The sequence below is a fragment of the Heloderma suspectum genome, chromosome 3, assembly GCF_057233095.1.
Source record: "Heloderma suspectum isolate Gila_16-S chromosome 3, 16-S_ref, whole genome shotgun sequence".
Classification (NCBI taxonomy): domain Eukaryota; kingdom Metazoa; phylum Chordata; class Lepidosauria; order Squamata; family Helodermatidae; genus Heloderma; species Heloderma suspectum.
In genome coordinates, this window is record NC_139460.1 from 111124024 (window position 1) to 111141130 (window position 17107).

The following is a 17107-nucleotide window of genomic DNA, read 5'->3' on the forward strand; positions in this document are numbered from 1 at the left end:
AAATGGGCTCAGAGGCCTATCTAGAGGAAAAAGTTTTTTAAAAGGAGGACAGAGAGGCGAAAGTCACCTCCATCATTCCTCCTGCACTGCCAGCATGAGCCCAGCAGGGCATAGTATACTTGGAAGCCTCCTAAGATTAGAGACTGATGTCTAGCAGGTGTCAATAGAGTTCTGCCCTAATAGATATAGTGAGCCTGCCATTCCAGAGTATGCCAATGATAACACATTTTGTTTAAATTACCGAAGAGCTGATTGCAGTTTCAGTGCAGTGCACTTGGAATAACCAGATTTCTAATGTTAGGGTACTACTGACTTAATCATGCTGATTCTGTTCTGTTAGTGGTTACCTCTTGTAATGAAGTCAAATCTATACTTATTAATGAAAGGCATTCAAGTCCTCCATTTTCAATATATGGAGATGGATCAAAAAGCATCCTTGCGCATGTAGGATGTCTTCCCCAGCCCATTCTAGCTTGTGCGAGACCATTACACAGGAAGAGTAAGTCCAAAAATGATCTGCTTGTGTCAGCTTGAGAAGCAGAATCATGAAAACTGCTATAGAACCTACCTACTACATCCATACATGAATTCTTGAGCAAGCATTTGTGGAACAGTACTGGCAGCTATTTATCTTCCACTCATGGTTCTTTGAATCAGAATCCTAGGCTAGGGTCTAAAGCACTACTCTGAGCATGCCAGTGAGATGATTTTTTAAAAAACTTTCTCCCTTTCAGTGGAAGATTTCTATGTATTACCACAAACCACTTTTCAAACTTTCCATTAATTTCAAAAGAGATCTGCCATGCAGTTTGGGAGACTGTGTGAGGAACACAACTGATAATGAAATGTCTGTGATGTTTTTATGAATTTGATACAGTTGGGGCATATTCCTATGGAGCCTCTAAACCTGGAAGCTGATGACTATACAATGCAGGGCGGCTGGAGCATGGGTGGTGATCCTCGCTTCCGTGCTCCAGCTGCCTCACATTTTTAGCTAGACAGGCAATTCTGTTTGTTTAGCCAGGGAGCTTCAGAGCGGGGAGGGTGCATGATGAATAGGAAGCTGCATAATGCGGCTTGTGCGGTCTCCTCCCTTCCCCCGGGACCGCCACCTTTTCCCCATCTCCACGCTTCTGAGTGCAGAGATGTAGCCAGCGTGGAGAGAACTGCGCTGGCTACAAGGGGGGAGGGGAGCGCGGTTTCTGGGCTCCGAAGCCAGACCCTTGGTTCTGATTCCAGAAACTGAAATATCCTATGGCCCTCTAGACAGTGTTTAGTTGCCACAGGATTGCACCCTTAATAAATGTATACATCAGAAATATTTATATTTCTTTTGCTGTTATTTTGATCTTGTTGTATTGGATAATTATCTTTTTTTGTTAGGCACTTTGGATTTTCTCCAGAAAAGAAAAGCAGGATATAAATATTGGAATAGAATGAATATCTAAGTTCCCTTCAGCACATGTAGCCACACAGTTTTTAGATCCAGATCATCAGCTATGCTTTTTTTTTTTTTTTGGCTACTTCTTTTATGCATGTGTATAATAGGGAAATAAGTATTCTATAAAATTATCAAGATTTAATGGTTCAGAATGATTTATGTTTTCGAGTATACTCCTAATTCTCCCCCCACACGGTTTCTTGAACTAGCATTACTAGCATATGAAATATTTAATCAAAATAGTTACCTTTACTGTTCAGTGTAACTCATGATAATCAAATACCTGCAAACAAGAGAAACATTTTATTACTACTGGACATGCTGTAGAGATGCATTTTAAAAACAATTTAATATGTTTAATATTTTATCATGATACAATGTTCATTTAACATTACATTCTACAACAGGAGTTCATAGCCAAATTAGTCTTACCAAGCACATGAGGTACATAACAATATATGTTTATGCAATAATGCTAAGTTTAATCATATGCAACTAGTTTTTGATGAAGTGAAACCTTTTAAGTGCTACTTTTAGAATAACTACATTTTGAAAAAAGAAGCTTGAAACCCAAGCTTGAAACTGGGGGGTGGGGAATGGAACAATAACTCAGTGGGGCAGAACAGAAAAACAAATGAGTAAATTTTGTGGGAAATTGTGCGATTTTCAAGCTTTTTGAGAACTTAATTTGGGAAAATAGTTAATGCCAACTATGTTGGTATGACTGAACAGTAACAGAATAGGGAAGGCTGGCTATTCAACCACTTCAGTTAACACTGGTACAGAGATTTTGTGTGGGAAAGGGCAGACAAAATGTAAGCTCAATATAAACAAGAGAAAATCACAATCTGCAACTTTTTTAAAAATATAAACTCTTCCGTCTCTACAACCTCAATTAGTTGGTTATGGAACTTCAAATATGCAAATCTTAAAAGAAACATTAACACATTCCAGGTTGGCTTATGATTATGGCTTGTTAGGAGAGGAACATGCCACAGGTCCCAGTTCTTATGTAATGCTAAACGAACCACAGATGCAGGCTTCCTGGTCTGTTTAGCCATGCCTGCTGGCAGAAGGAGACAAGCAGGAGCAATTAAGCAGCGGACTAGCATGCTTGCTCATTCCCAATACATCAGAATTCTAAATAATTCTGGTTTATTGTCATGTCCAAACCAGGTCATTATCTTGTTGCTTTGATTATAGACAGGGGTGATCTGGTAGACATTGTTTACTTGGACTTCCAAAAAGCTTTTGACAAAGTCCCTCACCAAAGACTCCTGAGCAAACTTAGCAGTCATGGAATGAGAGGACAGGTCCTCTTATGGATCAGTAACTAGATAAAGAACAGAAAGCAGAGAGTAGGAATAAATGGTAAATTCTTCCAATGGAAGGAAGTAAATGGTGGGGTCCCACAGGGATCTGTATTAGGACCAATCCTTTTCAACCTGTTCATAAATGATCTGGAATTAGGAGTGAGCAGTGAAGTGGCCAAGTTTGCCGACAACATAAAATTATTTAGGGTGGTTAAATCAAAAAGGGACTGTGAAGAGCTCCAAAATGATCTCTCCAAACTGGGAGAATGGGCATCCAAATGGCAAATACAGTTCAATGCAAGCAAGTGTAAAGTGATGCACGTTGGGGCAAAAAAATCCCAACTTCAGCTTGGAAAAAAGGAGGGTAAGGGGAGACATGATAGAGGTCTACAAAATTATGCACGGTGTGGAAAATGTGGATAGGAAGACATTTTCTCCCTCTCTCAAAATACTAGAACTTGGGGTCATCCTATGAAGCTGACTGGCGGGAGATGCAGGACAGATAAAAGGACTTCTTCACACAGCGCATAGTGAAACTATGGAACTCGCTACCACAAGATGTAGTGATGGCTACCAATTTGGATGGCTTTAAAAGCGGGTTGAACAAATACCTGGAGGAAAAGGCTATCAACGCTACTGGTCTTGATGGTTATGTGCTACCTCCAGTACCAGCACAGTGAGTGTATGTACACCAGTTGCTGGGGAACATTGGTGGGAGAGTGCTGTTGCGCTCATGTCCTGCTTGTGGTTTCCTGGTCGACAGCTGGTTGGCCACTGTGTGAACAGAATGCTGGACTAGATGGACTCTTGGTCTGATCCAGCATGGCCCTTCTTATATTCTTATATTATAATACTAGTATTATGCTATTTGCCTAAAATATATAATATTTTTATGAATGACTTGAACTGAAAATTCATGTGTGTATATGAACAATATCTGATACCAAAATGCATAACATACATGCCTAACAACTAATAATTTATCTTAGTTGTATAAAGGCACTTTTACACATGCATCTTTTCAGAATGCTAGAAACTACCAACATATCTAATATTGTAAAAGTTGTGGAAAATGAGCCAGTTTGTGTTTTAGGTTTATTGTCAAATCATCACAAAAACTCTGGAAGGTGAGTAGATGTCTTTAAAGAGAAATGCTTGCCCTTTGAAAAAGAGGATTTCATGGAAGGTGCCGATTCTGTACTTTCTGTGTTTCACAATTTGTACTGCAGTCACAGCCACTTTAAAAAAAACCCGGAGCCAGTTTTTTAAAAACTGGATTTGGTTTCTGATGTTTATATAATATCTGATTGTCCCATTTAAAGCAAGAGGAGTGCATATGTGTAATTAAAACAGTGGGAGCTGCAATCCTGCACATGGTTAGGCTACTTAATTCCCACTGAACTGAAAGAGATTTAAGTATACCATCTGCAGGATTACAGGTATGTCTTTTTCTACAAAGGTATGCTGGCAAAATAGTAAAAAAAAATAAATCAGAAAATACATGTATTATAAAAATGAACTTTCAGCATAAGAGATCTCAGACAAGTACATGAAAGTTTGAGATGCAATGACAAATTCTGGTATGGTTACTGCCAGTATATGTGAGGTATTTACAGAAATACTTACAACTTACTTTGTCAATTAAAAAAATACAACCAAAATAATTACCTGTCAAAACATGGGTAACATGTCTAAAAACAAAACACAAATATTACGTAATAGGCAATCTATCAAGTACCAGAGGATTCAGACAGATCAGTGGTGCCAAAGGTGCTTCCTTTGGGCCACAGGCAGTTGCCCCAAACCCCCATGCATCTGCCATTGCCGACAAAGGGGGCGGGGGGAGAGAAACCGCTCTAGCAACAGGCTTTATGATTCCTGCCATAGACGTCTTGTTCCTAGAATGCCCTAGGAAGCAGTACTCAAAAGTTCCTGCCTGTTCCTAGGATACTCTGGGGATGCTCTAACAACATGGTTTCTATGGAAGAAACCACAAAGCCCATTCCTAGAGCATTTCCCCCCCAGGGGGGGGGCAATTTTAATGCCTTCACAGTCTCACCAGGCCTCTGTTCACACAGTTCTGTCACTATTCTCAGTAATAAATCTGTTAAGCCACTGTTTCTGAAAATTTCTAGAACATTTCCCAGGAGAAATTGCTAAAATGTCCCTCCATTTTCATGGGTTGAGAATCTGCCCACAGCAACTGGGCAACATTTTCAACCCAGCACTAAGTCTACAATGTAGCCCCGTAAACCTGTGCTTACCATTGACCCTGATGCTCCTGCAATGGGGAGGGTTAGGATCTTGATAGTGATGAGAGGTGTATGTGAATGTGCATGCACACGTGCGGCCCCCACTAAAACATCTGCACATTAAAAAAAGTTCACAGAAAGACCACCTGAACATGAAAACTTTAAAATGCTTCCTGGATGTTTGCAGAATCAGGATGAGACTGAACTATCTAGAGCTGCTATCAAGGCAGTCATGCATCACATCCCTGCCAGCCTTACCAGGAGGAAGGGTGCTAATCCCTAAAATATGCCAGATCCAGACCATATAGGGCTTTGTAGTTAAAACAAATACATTGAAATGGCCTGGAAGCTAACAGGGAGCCCAGACTTGTAAATAAGCCCCTCAAAGTTATGATCCTGCAAAAACTTTTACTAGCCTGCTGAAAGCTAGCAGAGAAGGGACAGAAAGGAAAGCTCCATCCCTCCTGTAGGAACCAGCCTGCATATCTCTTCTGGACATCAAGGAGAAACAGAGAACTCCCTCCCTCCTCCACCAGCCCACTCACTCATCTGCATGCAATTCCCTACTGCCTGTGCCTATAGATACCAGGCTATAGTGTTTAAATACAATGCTGAAGTAGTCAGTATACAAGAACACTGGTTGTGCAAGTCCTTATCCTCCAACTGCCATTAGGGCAAATGCTGCTTTATGCATTAGCTGTAGTTTCCAGACAAAGAAAACACCAAACAGAATGAGATTATTAAAAAAAGAAAAGAATCATAGAATAGTAGGGTTGGAAGGGGCCTACAAGGCCATCGAGTCCAACCCTGGGTGTTATGATGGGTGTTAACTCCTGAATGATGGGTGTTAACTCCTTGCTTTCAAGAAAGGACATAATCTACAAGTCAGACTGTGCTGACTGAAAGCTTCCAGAGCCACTAACTGTATTTCCAGGAGTAAAGCTGACTCTACAAAGGCTCCAAGGCTGCAAGCCTAGCCTATCAATAACAGGTAATGCCCTTCCCAGATCACAATGCCCCATTCACTGTCCTTTCCTTCTTCTCTAGTTTAAATTATGCCAGGGGAGCTTAGAATCTAATGAGAAGTTTGGGCCCAGTATCCCACAGTGACTGACTGTACCCCATCACAGTATCCATGGCCAGCTGAGAACAATAAACATGCACTAGATTTGTAGAACAAACACACACAAAGTGTTCTTGGTAGCTGGAGCTGTCATTGGCTCAGAAAACAGGGCTGCAGAAACTTATCAGACTTCCTTGTCCTCAAGAACTGTTGAAATTAAACAGAACTTGATATAGTAGTCCTATACACAGCAGAAAATCTTCCTCGGAGCTTCACCAAAGGCCTAAGCATTTTTTTTTCTTTTTTGAATGCACAAGCCCATTTTATCTGGAACACACTTTGGGAGTCAGAGCTCATGAAAACTATCTTAGTATTTTTCCTATTTTTGTTTGCTGAATGCATTTTAAATATGTTTATCTTCAACTGTGTTATTTCTCATCAGTCTTACGGGTGGCAGGAATTTAAAGTAGTGTCTGTAATGCCTGGGCATAATTAATGCAAAATTGTTGCTATTATACTGGAAGAGACAGACCTGCTCCCACGTTAGCACACCCTGCTCACATCATATTCTGCAGGAAAAGTGTTCAAACCCCTCAATTCCAACTGTTGTTGTTGTTCAGTCGTTCAGTCATGTCCGACTCTTCGTGACCCCATGGACCATAGCACGCCAGGCCTTCCTGTCCTGCGCTCTCTCCCGGAGCGTGCTCAAGTTCATATTCATTGCATCGGTGATGCTATCTAGCCATCCCATTCTCTGCCATCCCCTTCTCCTTTTGCCTTCAGTCTAATTCCAACTGTAGCCACCACTGAATAGATTTTTACATTCATAAGCCCAGCACCAAAATGTCAGGTACCCAGCAAACCAGACACATACCATTTTTCCAGTTCCTGGTTCTATGGCATGCCTATGTCATTCTGCACTAACATGATGAAGCTTCAGCTGTACATTTAACGAACTCATGACACGCCCCCCCCCCCTTCAGCATGAGTGACTTGTACCTTCTTAGAGGTGGGTGAACATTTTTAAAACCGTTTAATTTTTTTCAGAGATTTTTGAAGTTGGCATAAATATAAGACTTCCTCCTCAATTATAGTTTTAAGTTACATTAAGGGATGGTTAGATTGACTATAAGGAAGTACTTCCTAACCATAGGCACAATGAGGCAATGCAGTAAGTAGCCCAGGAAAGTGGTAGAACCTCCTTCAATAGAAGCTTTTAAATAACGAAGTTCAAATCCTGTCTCAGTGTTCAGAGTTTCCCCCTTCCCAACCCTATGACAACTATTAATCTGCAACAAGGAAATTGGAACTGTTAAGTCACATGCTCAGAAAACAGGGCTGCAGAAAATGCAAACTTGTCCTCAAGAACTGCAACGTTAAACAGTACTCAGCATAGTCCTTTACATACCAGAACATTTCTCTTTCAAATACACAGTCAAGTGGCTTTCCAAGTCAATCAAGAACTACTTTTACACAGTGCCCTGAATGTTTCGAAACTCTTATCTTTGCTGTGGAAACAGCCTACATTTTCCTGTTCTACCAAATGACGGGACCTTTGAACATTTCTCAGGAGTTAAACCAACCTGGGTAGCTATTTTGCTGCACAGCTTAGACCCAGTATCTTAAAGCAAAAGATCTTTGTTTTCACACACAACTGCACAGGTAGCTGGAAAAGTGCTTGTTCAAACTCACTCATCTGCAGAAACAGGAAGAGCAGCAAATTAAATAGTTCAATATATCACCTCTTTTCAAATGGGAAGGTAAGGGATTTTCCACATGAAAGATGCTAGAAATGGAGGAAGACAAAGGAGGCATACATAAGAAGTGGAGCTGTCCTCTGACACTCCAGCGACTTTAATCATTTCAGAGAAACTCCCCTCGAGATAAATTGGTCAAATGCCAGCTGAGAAGTACAGAAGAGAAGCTATTTCTCAACTGAACCGCCGTCTGTCTCAGCATCACGGGATCTTTGATCACGCTACATCTGCAAGTCAGGAAGGAAAATAGGCAGACAGATCAGCGATTTTGAGACTCAAGCCCCCTGCTTCAAGAAAGGAAGTTTCTCAATGTACACACAGAAAGGCAGAAGCCTCTCGCATCCGTGCGGAGACAGCGCTCCGATCACACCACGAAAGATTTCTCCCTCCTCGCTTCCACCGAAAACAAAAACACCCTCCCAAAAAAAGCCCGACTTCTCAAGTACCCCAATTCTGTAACCGATTGTAAGCATGCTCCATTTCAACAGAACATGCACCCATTGCAGGATCGCAGCCTGAGCCTGCAAGTACCATTTACTTTAGGACCTCCCTTCTGCGACAAGGAGAGGCCGAGAGCCAAAAACCAACCGACCCCACAAACTAAAGGTCAACAATATAGTTAAAAAAATAAAATAAAATAAACAAGACCAGGGCAGAACTAAGGCGCGGGCGGCGTCTCGGCATCTTTCCTCCTGCCTAGCCGCGGCCAGGGAAAAGGCAAGCCGACTCCCGGCCGTCCACAGTCCGCAGCCAAAAACGCAAGTTCGGCCACCTGGACCCTAAAACCCACAAGAAGCCGCCCTATTTCTTCTTCCCACCCACACACGCCGAAGAAAGAAACACGCGGGGGCTCCGGCGCGCTCACCTACCGAGGAGGCGGGAAGAACCAGAGCCGGCCGCGGAGCCACCTGCGACCGCCGCTGCCTGGCGGGGGGCGGGGGCTGGGGAGGAAAACAACATGGCGGAGGCTGCGCTATGGGGCGGAGCCAGGCGCTCACGTGATATCGGGCGAGGACAGCACCGCCCCCTCCCGGCTCAGCCTTCCCGGTTGTTGCTAGGGGACGGGCCCTTTCCTCTCCTCCTCCTGAGTTTTCCGGCCTTCAGAGGATGCGCCCCGGTTACTTGCGGGGTTCTTGAGGGAAGTGGGCGGGCGCCGCTGCTGCTCTGGCGCGCTCGAAGACGCTACGGCGGGCCTTTTCCGCTTCTGCCAAGCGCAAATCGACTCACCCCTTAACTGCGACTGCGTGTTCTCCAGCGACATATCACCAATGTCTGCAGGCACGCAATCCTGTGGACGTTCATCCAAAAAAAAAAAAAGTGCTACAACTTCCCCAGGCGGCCATGGGAATGCTGGGAGTTGCAGGACTTCTTTTTTCTGGCTAAGCATGCATAGGATTGTGCCTTAAACTACTCAGGATGTACTAGGCGCTTGGCTGTTCTCGCGTAGGGGATTGGTCCCTTTCCGTGCTTGTCTAAACATGACAGGCAGAACTACAGATTCCCACCTGCCCCACCCCCGCAATCACCGCAACTCTCTGCAAGGAAAAGTTGTTCAGTCGTGTCCGACTCTTCGTGACCCCATGGACCATAGCACGCCAGGCCTTCCTGTCCTGCGCTCTCTCCCGGAGCGTGCTCAAGTCCACATTCATTGCATCAGTGATGCTATCTAGCCATCTCATCCTCTGCGGTCCCCTTCTCCTTTTGCCTTCGATCTTTCCCAGCATCAGGGTCTTTTCCAGAGAGTTTTCTCTTCGCATTAGGTGGCCAAAATATTTGAGCTTCAGCTTCAGTATCTGTCCTTCCAGTGAGCATTAAGGGTTGATTTCCTTTAGGATGGACTGATTTGACCTCCTTGCAGTCCAGGGGACTCGTAAGAGTCTTCTCCAGCACCACAGTTCGAAAGCATCGATTCTTCGGTGCTCAGCCTTCCTTATAGTCCAGCTCTCACTGCCATACTACTGGGAAAACCATAGCTTTGATTATACAAACCTTTGTCGGCAAGGTGATGTCTCTGCTTCTTACTATGCTGTCTAGGTTTGCCATACCTTTCCTCCCAAGGAGCAAGCGTCTTTTAATTTCATGGCTACAGTCACCGTCTGCGGTGATCTTGGAGCCCAAGAAAATAAAATCTGTCACTGCTTCCATTTCGTCCCCTTCTATATGCCAGGAAGTGATGGGGCCAGATGCCATGATCTTCGTTTTTTTAATATTGTGTTTCAAACCAGCTTTTGCACTCTCCACTTTCACCCTCAACAAGAGGCTCTTTAGATCCTCTTCGCTTTCTGCCATTAGGATGGTATCGTCTGCGTATCTGAGATTGTTGATAATTCTCCCGGCAATCTTAATTCCGACCTGTGATTCATCCAACCCGGCGTTTCTCAGGATGTACTCTGCGTATAAGTTAAATAAGCAGGGCGACAATATGCAGCCTTGTCGTACTCCTTTCCCAATTTGGAACCAATCCGTTGTTCCATGTCGGGTTCTTACTGTTGCTTCTTGACCCTCGTACAGGTTTCTCAGGAGACAGGTAAGGTAGTCTGGTACTCCCATCTCTTTCAGAATTTGCCAGAGTTTTTTGTGATCCACACAATCAAAGGCTTTAGCGCAGTCAATGAAGCAGAAATATACATTTTTCTGGAATTCTCTTGCTTTCTCCATGATTCAGCGAATGTTGGCGATTTGATCTCTAGTTCCTCTGCCTCTTCGAAACCCAGCTTGTACTTCCGGTAGTTCTCGGTTCACATACTGCTGAAGCCTAGCTTGTAGGATTTTGAGCATCACCTTGCTGGCATGTGAAATGGGTGCAATTGTATGGTAGTTTGAACACTCTTGGCATTGCCCTTCTTTGGAATTGGAATGTAAACTGACTTTTTCCAGTCTTGTGGCCACTGTTGAGTGTTCCAAATATGTTGGCATACTGAGTGCAGCACTTTAACAGCAGCATCTTTTAGGATTTTAAATAGCTCAGCTGGAATACTGTCATCTCTACCAGCTTTGTTGTTAGTAATGCTTCCTAAGGCCCACTTGACTTCACTCTCTAGGATGTCCAGCTCAAGTTCAGTGACCGCACTATCATGGCTATCAGGGACATTCAGATCTTTCCTGTGTAGTTCTTCTGTGTATTCTTGCCACCTCTTCTTAATCTCATCTGCTTCTTTTAGGTCCCTGCCTTCTTTGTCCTTTATCATGCCCGTCTTTGCACAAAACGTTCCCTTAAGAGCTCCGATTTTCTTGAAGAGATCTCTAGTCTTTCCCATTCTATTGTTTTCCTCGATTTCTTGGCAATGTTCATGTAAGAAGGCCTTCTTGTCTCTCCTTGCTATTCTCTGGAACTCTGCATTCAGTTGGATATATCTTCCCTTTTCTCCCTTGCTTTTCGCTTCCCTTCTTTCCTCCGCTACTTGTAAAGCCTCATCAGACAGCCACTTTACTTTCTTGCATTTCTTTTTCTTTGGGATGGATTGAGTTGCTGCCTCCTGAACAATGTGACGGACCTCCATCCATAGTTCCTCAGGCACTCTGTCTATCAGGTCTAATCCCTTAAATCTATTCGTCACCTCCACTGTATATTCATAAGGGATATGATTGAGGTCATACCTGAATGGTTTAGTGGTTTTCCCTATGTTCTTCAATTTAAGCCGAAATTTTGCAACAAGAAGCTCATGATCTGAGCCACAGTCAGCTCCAGGTCTTGTTTTTAGTGATTGTATAGAGCTTCTCCATCTTTGGCTGCAAAGGACATAATCAATCTGATTTCGATATTGACCATCTGGTGATGTCCATGTGTAGAGTCGCCTCTTGTGCTGTTGGAAAAGAGCGTTTGCTATGATCAGCATGTTCTCTTGGCAAAACTCTATTAGCCTTTGTCCTGCTTCATTTTGTACACCAAGGCCATGCTTACCTGTTATCCCAGTTATTTCTTGACTTCCTACTTTAGCATTCCAATCCCTTTTGATGAAAAGGACATTTTTTTTTGGTGTTAGTTCTAGAAGGTGTTGTGGGTCTTCATAGAACCGATCAACCTCAGCTTCTTCGGCCTCAGTGGTTGGGGCATAGACTTGAATTACTGTGATGTTGAATGGTTTGCCTTGGATTCGTACTGAGATCATTCTATCATTTCTGAGATTGTACCCCAGTACTGCTTTTCCCACCCTTTTGTTGACTATGAGTGCTACTCCATTTCTTCTAAGGGATTCTTGCCCACAGTAGTAGATATAATGGTCACCTGAATTAAATTCACCCATGCTTGTCCATTTTAGTTCGCTGATTCCCAAGATGTCCATGTTCAATCTTGCCATCTCATGTTTGACCACCTCCAGCTTACCTTGATTCATTGATCTGACATTCCAGGTTCCTAAACAATATTGTTCTTTACAGCATCGGATTTTCTTTTCACCACCAGACACATCCACAGCTGAGTGTCCTTTCAGCTTTGGCCCAGCTGCTTCACTCTTTCTGGCACTACTTGGAAATACCCTCTGCTCTTCCCCAGTAGTATATTGGACCCCTTCCGACCTGAGAGGCTCATCTTCCGGCGTCATATCTTTTAGCCTTGTGATACGTTCCATGGGGTTTTCTTGGCAAGAATACTGGAGTGGGTTGCCATTTCCTTCTCCAGTGGACCACATTTTGTCAGAACTCTCTGCCATGACCTGTCCATCTTGGGTGGCCCTGCCCGGCATAGCTTATGGCTTCACTGAGTTACACAAGCCCCTTCGCCACAACAAGGCAGTGATCCATGAAGGGGGCAAGGAAAAGTAGCGCCTTTTAAATTTCAGTTTGTAGTGGGATCGTTAAAGGCACGCACCGAGTGTTGGGCTATATTCTACAATCATCATTACCTCCATAATTAAATTCACAATAAAACAGTGGTGCACAATTCCACTGGGGGGTGGTTCAAAATGCTGGGTGGGGGGCTGGAGAGTGGAGCACAGGAGGTAGAGGAAAGGGGGCAAGGAAGACGATTAGGAAGGAAAATAGGGAGGCAGGTCGAAGGATGCGGCAAGGAGGGGAGAGAGAGGGAGCCTAGAAAGGGAAAAGGAGAAATGTCTCCCTTTCTCTGCACTGCAGTTCCTGGTGTTGTCACTGTGGTGGGGACTTACTACTTTTCCTCCAAACCCCAATACATACACACACACAGAGGAAGACACAAGTGGAGCAGGCTAGGAGCCATAGCGCACGCACACACACGACCAGGGATCTAACACACACTTGGAGTACCTGGAGAAAGACCTCATGCCCAGATTGTTTAAACTTTTGGGAGGGCAAAAAAACTTCCTTTCTCTCTCTCTCTCTCTCTCCTACTTATCTCCCGCCCCCAACACACACACACACACACACACACTTCTCTCCCTTTTCTCTCTTTCTCTTTCCCTCCTAGAGGAAAATTGCTCCCATCCCATAAAATTAAGTAGTACTGTAAAGCCTCCATCAGCACCGATGGAAGGTGTGTGTGTTTTTCTTTCCTTTTCTAAGGTTCATTGCCATGTGAAGGGAGGATTTTGGGGAGGGGGGGGGCATAGCACACAAGGAATGTTAATCCTTCCCTCCCCAACTGCAATCCCTCTGGAAATTCCCACTCCCACCCCCGATGTGGCAATTCCACTGAGAAAAAAGCTCCCATTGGCACCAATGGAAAGTGGGGGTTTTCCCCCTAAGTTTAATTGACATGCAGGGGGATTTGGCAGTGGGGTGTTGCAGCATATGGAGAGGGGAGGACTGACTTTCAAGTACTGTTTGGTCAAGTACTGTAGCCCCACACCTCCTTTTATTAAACATGCTCGATTAGAACCATTCCTTGCCATCTTTTTTTTTTTTTAATTTAAAAAGCATAACATAACTGAATCCAAACATGCCCTACAACATGCCAAAGGTGTCCTCAGCTCATGGAAGGATTTATACCTCATGCTACAGAATCACAAACTCTTATGCAAGTGGAAACATGCAAATTGCAGAACATACTTATAATAGCCCTGTATGAATTGCAAGTATTTGAGGAATAGTTGCTAGCTACTATTTCTTTGGATCTCATACATGGAGTAATAAAGGTTAACTCTAAGCATGTACAGAATACATGTCCCTCACCACTGAGTTGCTAGAGCCTGTACTCATCCATTTAGAGATAAGACGCACTGCTTAGCGTTTCTCCACCACTCTCAATTCTTTTCTCCTTTCCACAAGTACCTCTTGATCATTCTCGGTCATTCTTCTAACCTCTCCAGATGCGCCCTTGATCCTATTCTTCCCCACATCCTCGTGATCATCTATCCTACTAGTTTCCAAATACACACAGTACAAAATCATTTCTGCTATTTATGATATTCAGGCTGGAAGTGCAAGTGCTTATATATAACCAAGGGCAGTATCCAACTTGTCACTGCACTAGCCCAAGTGACTTTGCGCTAGTGGAAAGTATGTTCCGAGCTATGCAAAAGAGGAGAATCCAACTAAAGTTATATTTGTGCAAACACAGTTGCACAAGCAGTTGTGCATTACTCTTGTGCAACCTGTTGTGCAACTGGTTGCACATTATTTTTATTTATTTGTATTTTTTTTATTTCTATACCGCCCAATAGCCGAAGCTCTCTGGGTGGTTCACAAAACTTAAAACCAAAAAGCACACAGTAAAACAATATAAAATATAAAAGCATTAAAACCACAATATAACAATAAAACCAGAATAAAACCTAGTAGCAATGCAGAGATTTAAAGTACAGATTTAAAACAGCAAAGCTAAAAAAACCTACAAAGCTAAAATGCCTATTTTATTTAAATAAATTTATTCAAATAAATAAATAATTTAAATTGTGTTTTTGCAACCTGTTGTGGACCCAGTTGTGCAACCCATTGCACAACCTGTTCTGCAAGTGTAATGCACAACCGCTTGTGCAATGGAAAGATTTGGCAAAGCTCTGCTAATGCTATTTGAGTTTGTGGAATGACACCGTTGGATACTACCCAAAAACAGCACTGTCCATGCACAAAAGAGACATGTCAGCAGATGTGGAGAATTCCAAGATAGGGAGAAGTTCAAAAAGTCTTTAGAGGAAAAAAAAAAAAAACACCTATGGGAGGGGAACCCAAAAAACAGCTCATTGAGGACTGTGCATGTTCAGAGACTGTAGAATGTTTACTAATCACTGGGTATGGGCGGAGGGGGGCGGGGGGAGAATACAGTGGAGTGGCCAGAGATCTGAACAGGAGCACTCTACAATACAACATTTTGTTGTCCCATTTACCATCAACCTGTCCCTCTACTCTGGTCCCTTGTCTATTGTGTTCAAACATGCCACTGTTTTCCTCATTCTCCAAAAAACAGTATCTTCCCATTATCCATCCTTGTCCTCTTAACTACATGCCACGCTCCCTGCATGTTTAGTCAGAGGGAAGTCCCACTGTGTTCAGTAGGGCTTACTCCCACATCAAGAATACAGTACATTGGATTGCAGCTAAACTCCTGGAATGCGCTGTTCAGCTCAGTTCACTGTCTTGTGTTTCTCACTTCCAACTCCCATTCTTCCAACATTTTCACTCTTGAATCCCCTCCAGTCTGGATTTCACCCTCTTTGTTCCACTGAAACTACCCTTGCAAAAACCACAGGTGACCTCATTGCAATCCAAAAGTCCTTGTCTTCTGATATCGTTGACAATTTTCTCCTCATTGACTCCCTCCATGCCTTAGATTTCAGCAACTGTGTTATCTAGATCTTCTCCCATCAGATCATTTCCTCAAAGTTTCCACTGAGGGTAGCTCTAGCCTTTCCTCTTTCTTTTGGGGGTCCTCAGGGTTGTTCATACTGTATGAGTTTTCAGTGAGAGGGTGCTCATTGTTCTATCCAACAGGTAGCACACTGATTAAAAATAAATCCGTCTCAGATAAAAAATAAATAAATCTCTGTGTGTGGAAGCACTTCTTTCTGTCCTGTCAAAGACTCACTTTCAAAGCTTGGAAGGATGGCTACAAATCAAGGCTGCAAATGTTTGTCCATTTAGGGTACAATCCTATGCATGTTTAGACATTAAAAAGTCCCACAACTTCCACCATTGGTAGTTGTAGGAATTTTTTTCTGTCTAAACATGCCTAGGATTGTTCCCTTAGTCATATAGTCCAACTGGATTCCAATCAAGTGAATTCAAATAATTGAACTAATTCTAGTTAACCCAAGTGAATTCAAATACTCTTAATTGGGAGGAGAATGCAGTCTCAACAAAGCAGACTTCTAATTTTCTTTGTCTGCACTTGGTGAAAGACCCTCCTTTCCAGTTTCAGATTCCTATGGAGGGGGGGATAATGATCACAGGACTGTTGGTTAAATAAGGCTACAATTTCATGGAGAACTGGTATCCATTCATACTTTAAGACAACCAACACTCATCCTGTTGACGGATTAATTTCCTGAGTTGTTCTAGTTGAATGTTCTATCTTCATATATTTTCACTGCTGCTCTGATACAATACTGGGCCTTTACAACTTCTGTTGCTGCACTTGCGCCCTTGTTGCCTTTGTTATATTATTATTCCCTCTACATGTTTACAAGGTTATATCAATATCTTATTGATATTCTTATGGAAAAAAAAAACACCAAAGTATGATTTTTTTAAAAAAGCAATTTGCACACTGAATTTTTTTAAAAATATATATATTGCAAACTGCTGTAAGTCTGCAAGATAGAGAAGGGTATGCTTTACTGTGGAATATGAAAACATTCCCAGAAGTTTCTGAGACTGGGATAAAGACCTGCCAGAACGTGGGAGGTTGTGAGTGAGCTGTAGAGAAGAATCAAGAACAGGACACTTCGTCCCTGTTTTTGAAGAACATACGGTGACTTTTGCAGCATTATTGTGCTGAACTTTTAAGACATTCACTCATGCTCCAAGACTGAGCATGCCGGAGAATATGAAACAGTGCATCTTCATTTTACTAAGATTAAGCATGGAAATAACGTGAGAAAATGATGCAAGAAACCACGACCCAGTCCTAAAACAGTTCTTCATGGAAAAGGTCCATGAAAAGATCTTTGGTTGCAGCATCTCACGTGGCAGAACTGGGGCGGGGGGGCAGGGAGAAAGAATCTCTGCTTTATACTCTGGTGAGGTGCTGGTCTGTAGGCCAGGGGTGGGCAACTTGTAAGCCCCAAGGGTCACATGAGGTGTTGAGTAGGTGGGTGGAGGCTGTGAGTGAGCGCACACATGTGCACACAATTTTTCACCTTTGTTTCATACATTCTTATTGTCTGGTTTTTTCCCGCTTTTATTTTTCTTTTATTTTTATTTCTGTAACC

The 17107-nt window shown here is 43.0% G+C and overlaps 1 protein-coding gene across 8 annotated transcripts in view; it reads right to left on the reverse strand.

Annotated features, from left to right (window-relative positions):
* Positions 1–17107, reverse strand: part of RAB9A (RAB9A, member RAS oncogene family) — a 29004-nt gene that overhangs the window by 4471 nt on the left and 7426 nt on the right. For 2 of the 8 annotated variants that reach the window (XM_084844185.1, XM_084844184.1), the window contains exon 2: positions 1689–1724. The gene's annotated coding sequence lies outside the window, so the exon portion shown is untranslated. Of the gene's footprint in view, positions 1–1688; positions 1725–4422; positions 4448–7652; positions 7740–7811; positions 7856–7886; positions 7906–8691; positions 8753–17107 lie in introns of those variants that run through there. The other 6 variants (XM_084844182.1, XM_084844179.1, XM_084844181.1 and 3 more) reach the window with 6 other exon arrangements.